The 6,000-nt window shown below is 39.5% G+C and overlaps 1 long non-coding RNA gene across 2 annotated transcripts; it reads right to left on the bottom strand.

Moving 5' to 3' along the window:
* Positions 1 to 2,511: 2,511 nt before the first annotated feature.
* LOC117194069 lies at positions 2,512 to 3,082 on the bottom strand. 2 transcript variants are annotated; one of them, XR_004474735.1, is made up of 3 exons: positions 3,007 to 3,082; positions 2,748 to 2,948; positions 2,512 to 2,690 (listed from the first exon to the last, which is right to left on the bottom strand). It is a non-coding gene; the product is annotated as an uncharacterized LOC117194069 (long non-coding RNA). The 2 variants fall into 2 exon arrangements; XR_004474734.1 differs by having other exon boundaries at positions 2,748 to 3,033.
* Positions 3,083 to 6,000: the final 2,918 nt, after the last annotated feature.

Raw genomic sequence — 6,000 nt, 5'->3', positions numbered from 1 at the left:
ACATTGTGGCGCCCGTGTGTGTCTGTCTGTCCGTCCCCTTCAGCGCCTAGTGCTCAAAGACTATAAGAGCTAGAGCAACGATGTTTTGGATCCAGACTTCTGTGATATGTCACTGCTACAAAAATATTTCAAAACTTCGCCCCGCCCACTTCCGCCCCCACAAACGACGAAAATCTGTGGCATCCACAAGATACTTAGTCAGTATGGCTCTCCTCCGGCAGACGCCGCTAATATTAAACGACACGACAAAGAGTGCGTGCGAGAGAGACAGAAAATCAGTCTGAGCGTGACGTCGAGCGCTGCGTAGCCACTGCAAATTGATTTGTTCCTATTGGCTATAAAAATGATCTGATCTGATCCAGATTCAGCAATCTGATAGATATGGTCATTATCTATGATTCTGCGTTTTTAGTTTTCTCGAATGTGCAATATTGTGGATGCAACAGATTTTCGTTCTTTGTGGGGGCGGAAGGGGGTGGGGCGAAATTCTGAGATATACGTTTTGTAGTGAAATCTAACAGAAGTGCGGATACTAAATTTGGTTACTCTAGCCTTAATAGTCTCTGAGATTTGTGGATGCCCCAGATTTTCGTCCTTTGCGGGGGCGGAAGGGGGTGTGGCGAAATTTGGACACGAAACGGTCAAGGTCCGATATCACAGGAGTGTGGATACCAAATTTGGTTGCTCTGGCTCTTATAGGTTCTGAGATCCTTGAACTCATATTTTGCAATTGGCAAAACCGACTTTGAAACCTGTGTGTTAGAGAGAGACAGAGCGAGAAAGAATGAAATTGTTTTCTTGATTCTGGCTATAATAATTATACGATCTGGTTGAGATTTTACACTCTAAAGTATATAGTCATCCTCTAAGATTCTGCGTTTTTGGTTTTATCGTATCTTTAAAAATGTAGATGCCACAGATTTTCGTCCTTTGTGGGGGCGGAAGTGGGCGGGGCGAAGTTTTGAAATATTTTTGTAGCAGTGACATATCACAGAAGTCTGGATACTAAACATCGTTGCTCTAGCTCTTATAGTCTTTGAGCACTAGGCGCTGAAGGGGACGGACGGACGGACGGACAGACGGACAGACAGACAGGGCTCTATCGACTCGGCTATTGATGCTGATCAAGAATATATATACTTTATGGGGTCGGAAACGATTCCTTCTGGACGTTACACACATCCACTTTTACCACAAATCTAATATACCCCAATACTCATTCGAAGCAAACAAGAGCAAGACAAAAGGTGCTGATGACGATGAGAGGAATCCTAAGGCTACATCCTACTACACTCTTTACACCCAGTAAAAAAATGATGAATACATGAACAGAGAGGTTGAACTTTATTTTTATACCCGATACTCAAAATGAGTATTGGGGTATATTAGATTTGTGGTAAAAGTGGATGTGTGTAACGTCCAGAAGGAATCGTTTCCGACCCCATAAAGTATATATATTCTTGATCAGCATCAATAGCCGAGTCGATTGAGCCATGTCTGTCTGTCCGTCCGTCCGTCTGTCCGTCCCCTTCAGCGCCTAGTGCTCAAAGACTATAAGAGCTAGAGCAACGATGTTTTGGATCCAGACTTCTGTGATATGTCACTGCTACAAAAATATTTCAAAACTTCGCCCCGCCCACTTCCGCCTCCACAAAAGACGAAAATCTGTGGCATCCACAATTTTAAAGATATGAGAAAACCAAAAACGTAGAATTGTAGAGAATGACCATATCTTTAAGACTGCGGAATCTGAATTGGATCGTATTATTATTATAGCCAGCATCAAGAAAACAATTTCATTTTTTCTCTAACACACACGTAGCATAGGCGGCTTTGCTTAGAGTAAAACATTAGCGCCTAGATCTCAGAGACTACAAAAGCTAGAGCAACCAAATTTGGTATCCACACTCCTAATATATCGGACCGAGACGAGTTTGTTTCAAAATTTCGCCACACCCCCTTCCGCCCACGCAAAGGACGAAAATCTGGGGATATTCAAAAATCTCAGAGACTATTAAGGCTAGAGTAACCAAATTTGGTATCCGCACTCCTGTTAGATCTTACTATAAAACATGTATCTCAAAATTTCGCCCCACCCCTTTCCGCCCACACAAAGAACGAAAATCTGTTGCATCCACAATATTGCACATTCGAGAAAACTAAAAACGCAGAATCATAGATAATGACCATATCTATCAGATTGCTGAATCTGGATCAGATCAGATCATTTTTATAGCCAATAGGAACAAATCAATTTGCAGTGGCTACGCAGCGCTCGACGTCACGCTCAGACTGATTTTCTGTCTCTCTCGCACGCACTCTTTGTCGTGTCGTTTAATATTAGCGGCGTCTGCCGGAGGAGAGCCATACTGACTTAGTATCGGGTATAACCGTAGAGTTGCGGTGTCCGAGCGTGACGTCGAGCGCTGCGTAGCCACTGCAAATTGATTTGTTCCTATTGGCTATAAAAACGAGATGACGGAACATAGCGCAATTGCTCGGCACTTACTCTTTTCCACTCACAAACTTCTTTGACAGGCGGACCCACGCTATTTAACTCCTTTGAAAGCCGCTTCCAGGCGGCTTCAGCTGCCAGCTTATCACCCTTGAGGTAGTTTTTGGCTATCATTGGGTGTCTCTCCATAAATGCGATGAATATGGCATCTTGCTGCGCAGTTCTGTGTTTGCCCCTGTATACAATGAGGTGGTAAGTATAAATTTTTACGAACATTTTCAACATTATTTACATGTTCCGTGGTTTTTTGTTTGACTGATTGGTCAGTTTGGCCTTTGGATTCGTTGTCACAAATCTGTGTTTTTGTATCTATTAGCAGGAGTTGGACCCACTTTTACGCCCACTATCTCCACCACGCCAAGCAGCACAGCCTGCAGCGCACGGGGAGAGGACAATCCGGCGTTCACTTCAGCAGTAGCAGGGACTTGAATCTCTCCAGATTTACATAAATCGGATCTATTAATTTATTTATTTACGAAATATTTATTTACCTTATCAGTGTTACCGTGAACTTATCGATCAAATATACGGTCGGACTCTTAGAAATATACCAAAATAAACCGTCTCATTTTAAAAATATACCGTAAATATACTGACGAATTCAAGTTCTATTTTATATATTCCTCGTTTTTGATATTCCGTCGAATATTACCAGCTATATAGAACATTTAGCCGTGCCCACATAATTTTAGCTCATTGATGAATACATTTTCTACACAATTGGTTAGTTTTTAGTCCTTGCTTTTATTGTATTTTGACTAAAACAAGGTTTAAACAAAATAGTTCAACAAAAAAAAACAGTCGCAATGTTGCTAGTATTTGAAGACATGATACGTGTATAGGCCTTTGTGCACCCTATTTCGTTAATTTTATATGTAGATCAACCGCAATTTATTAAGACCTTTTCTCAAATTGATATGTTTTTGACTTATTCATGTTTATTATTAGTATCTTGTATATATTTATCTCGATCCTGATACCTACTGAGCCTTGGAAGACAAACGTATTCACAAATCTATAACATCCAATTTCCCCCAGGTTATGTGTGCATGGAATTAGCAACATGTTTGTGTATGGAATGAGACTCATTATTGCAAAAGCGAAACTGCGGCGAATCGGGTATTGCCTATATTTCAAGCTATATAGATGCCCACTTAGCTTTATCCCATAGATAAATACATTTTTTACAAGATTGCTTCTTTTAATTACCTTCATGTATTTTATTTTGACTAAAATACGGTTTTCAAGGAAATGTTGCCGCAACAGTGTGTATGGAATAGGACTCATTGTTGCTAAAGCGAACTGTGGCGAACTCAAATTCGATTCAAAAAACGACCAGTTCTTTGTTCCATTGAATAATACTATCTATATAGAACATTTAGCCATGCCCACTCAATTTAGTACGATTGATGAATCAATTCTATACATGATTGGCCTATTCGAAATACTTGCTTTTATTGGATTTCTATATAGCATTGAAAATTAAATTAATAGATTGATGAAATTGACAAAAATACCATGGGAGCGCGGCGAAAACCAGTATTTCTACAGTATGACCCTCAGAACAGTATACCGCCTCATTTTAAAAATATACCGTAAATATACTGACGAATTCAAGATTTATTTCTATTTCTATTTCTATAGAACATTTAGCCATGCCCACATAATTTTATACGCTTTATCAATCAATTTTTTACTTAACTGGCTTATTCTTAATACTTGCTTTTATTGGATTTTGCGTAAAAAGAGGTTTTAGCGAGATAAGTCAAACAAAAAACAAGTAGCGAAATAGGTATGTCAAAACAAACGAAAAAGGAAATTGCTCAATTTTGATATTCCCTTGAATACTGCTGACTAACTAAATCTCTCAGCAATGCCCACATAGTTTTATCCTGTTGATGAATAAATTTTCTACAAGATTGGATAGTTTTTAATCCTTGCTTTTATTGTATTTATTGTAAAAAAAGGTTAAAACGAAAAAGTTCACCAAAAAAAAGAGTCGCTATATTGCGTGTAAGCCGTAGTATAGGCCTTTGTACACACTATTTTGTTAATTTTATATGAAAGTATAAATATTGATATGAAGATAAAACGTAACTAATAAAGACCTTTTCTCAAATTTACATTTTTTTAGACATATTCATGTATATGATGAGTGTTTTGTATATATATCTCGATCCTGATACCTATTCTTGTAGGGACCAAGAAGACAATAAGCTTTAAAATATCGTTGAAATATTGAAAATAATATTAAATAATATTGAATAATATTAAAATATATTGAAAATAAATTGTTTTTGCGTGGGATGACAAACATATTCACAATTCTGGAACATCCATTTCCCCAGGGTATCCAAAATGATGCATGAGTCTGGCCCATACAAATTGAATGTTGGGACACTGTTGAGCTGAAAAAGGACATTGTGGCGCCCGTGTGTGTCTGTCTGTCCGTCCCCTTCAGCGCCTAGTGCTCAAAGACTATAAGAGCTAGAGCAACGATGTTTTGGATCCAGACTTCTGTGATATGTCACTGCTACAAAAATATTTCAAAACTTCGCCCCGCCCACTTCCGCCCCCACAAACGACGAAAATCTGTGGCATCCACAAGATACTTAGTCAGTATGGCTCTCCTCCGGCAGACGCCGCTAATATTAAACGACACGACAAAGAGTGCGTGCGAGAGAGACAGAAAATCTGTCTGAGCGTGACGTCGAGCGCTGCGTAGCCACTGCAAATTGATTTGTTCCTATTGGCTATAAAAATGATCTGATCTGATCCAGATTCAGCAATCTGATAGATATGGTCATTATCTATGATTCTGCGTTTTTAGTTTTCTCGAATGTGCAATATTGTGGATGCAACAGATTTTCGTTCTTTGTGTGGGCGGAAGGGGGTGGGGCGAAATTCTGAGATATACGTTTTGTAGTGAGATCTAACAGAAGTGCGGATACTAAATTTGGTTACTCTAGCCTTAATAGTCTCTGAGATTTGTGGATGCCCCAGATTTTCGTCCTTTGCGGGGGCGGAAGGGGGTGTGGCGAAATTTGGACACGAAACGGTCAAGGTCCGATATCACAGGAGTGTGGATACCAAATTTGGTTGCTCTGGCTCTTATAGGTTCTGAGATCCTTGAACTCATATTTTGCAATTGGCAAAACCGACTTTGAAACCTGTGTGTTAGAGAGAGACAGAGCGAGAAAGAATGAAATTGTTTTCTTGATTCTGGCTATAATAATTATACGATCTGGTTGAGATTTTACACTCTAAAGTATATAGTCATCCTCTACGATTCTGCGTTTTTGGTTTTATCGTATCTTTAAAAATGTAGATGCCACAGATTTTCGTCCTTTGTGGGGGCGGAAGTGGGCGGGGCGAAGTTTTGAAATATTTTTGTAGCAGTGACATATCACAGAAGTCTGGATACTAAACATCGTTGCTCTAGCTCTTATAGTCTTTGAGCACTAGGCGCTGAAGGGGACGGACGG

The sequence above is a fragment of the Drosophila miranda genome, assembly GCF_003369915.1.
Source record: "Drosophila miranda strain MSH22 chromosome Y unlocalized genomic scaffold, D.miranda_PacBio2.1 Contig_Y2_pilon, whole genome shotgun sequence".
Classification (NCBI taxonomy): domain Eukaryota; kingdom Metazoa; phylum Arthropoda; class Insecta; order Diptera; family Drosophilidae; genus Drosophila; species Drosophila miranda.
Note: the sequence above shows the minus strand (reverse complement) of the source record. Positions and strands in the feature narration are given on the sequence as shown.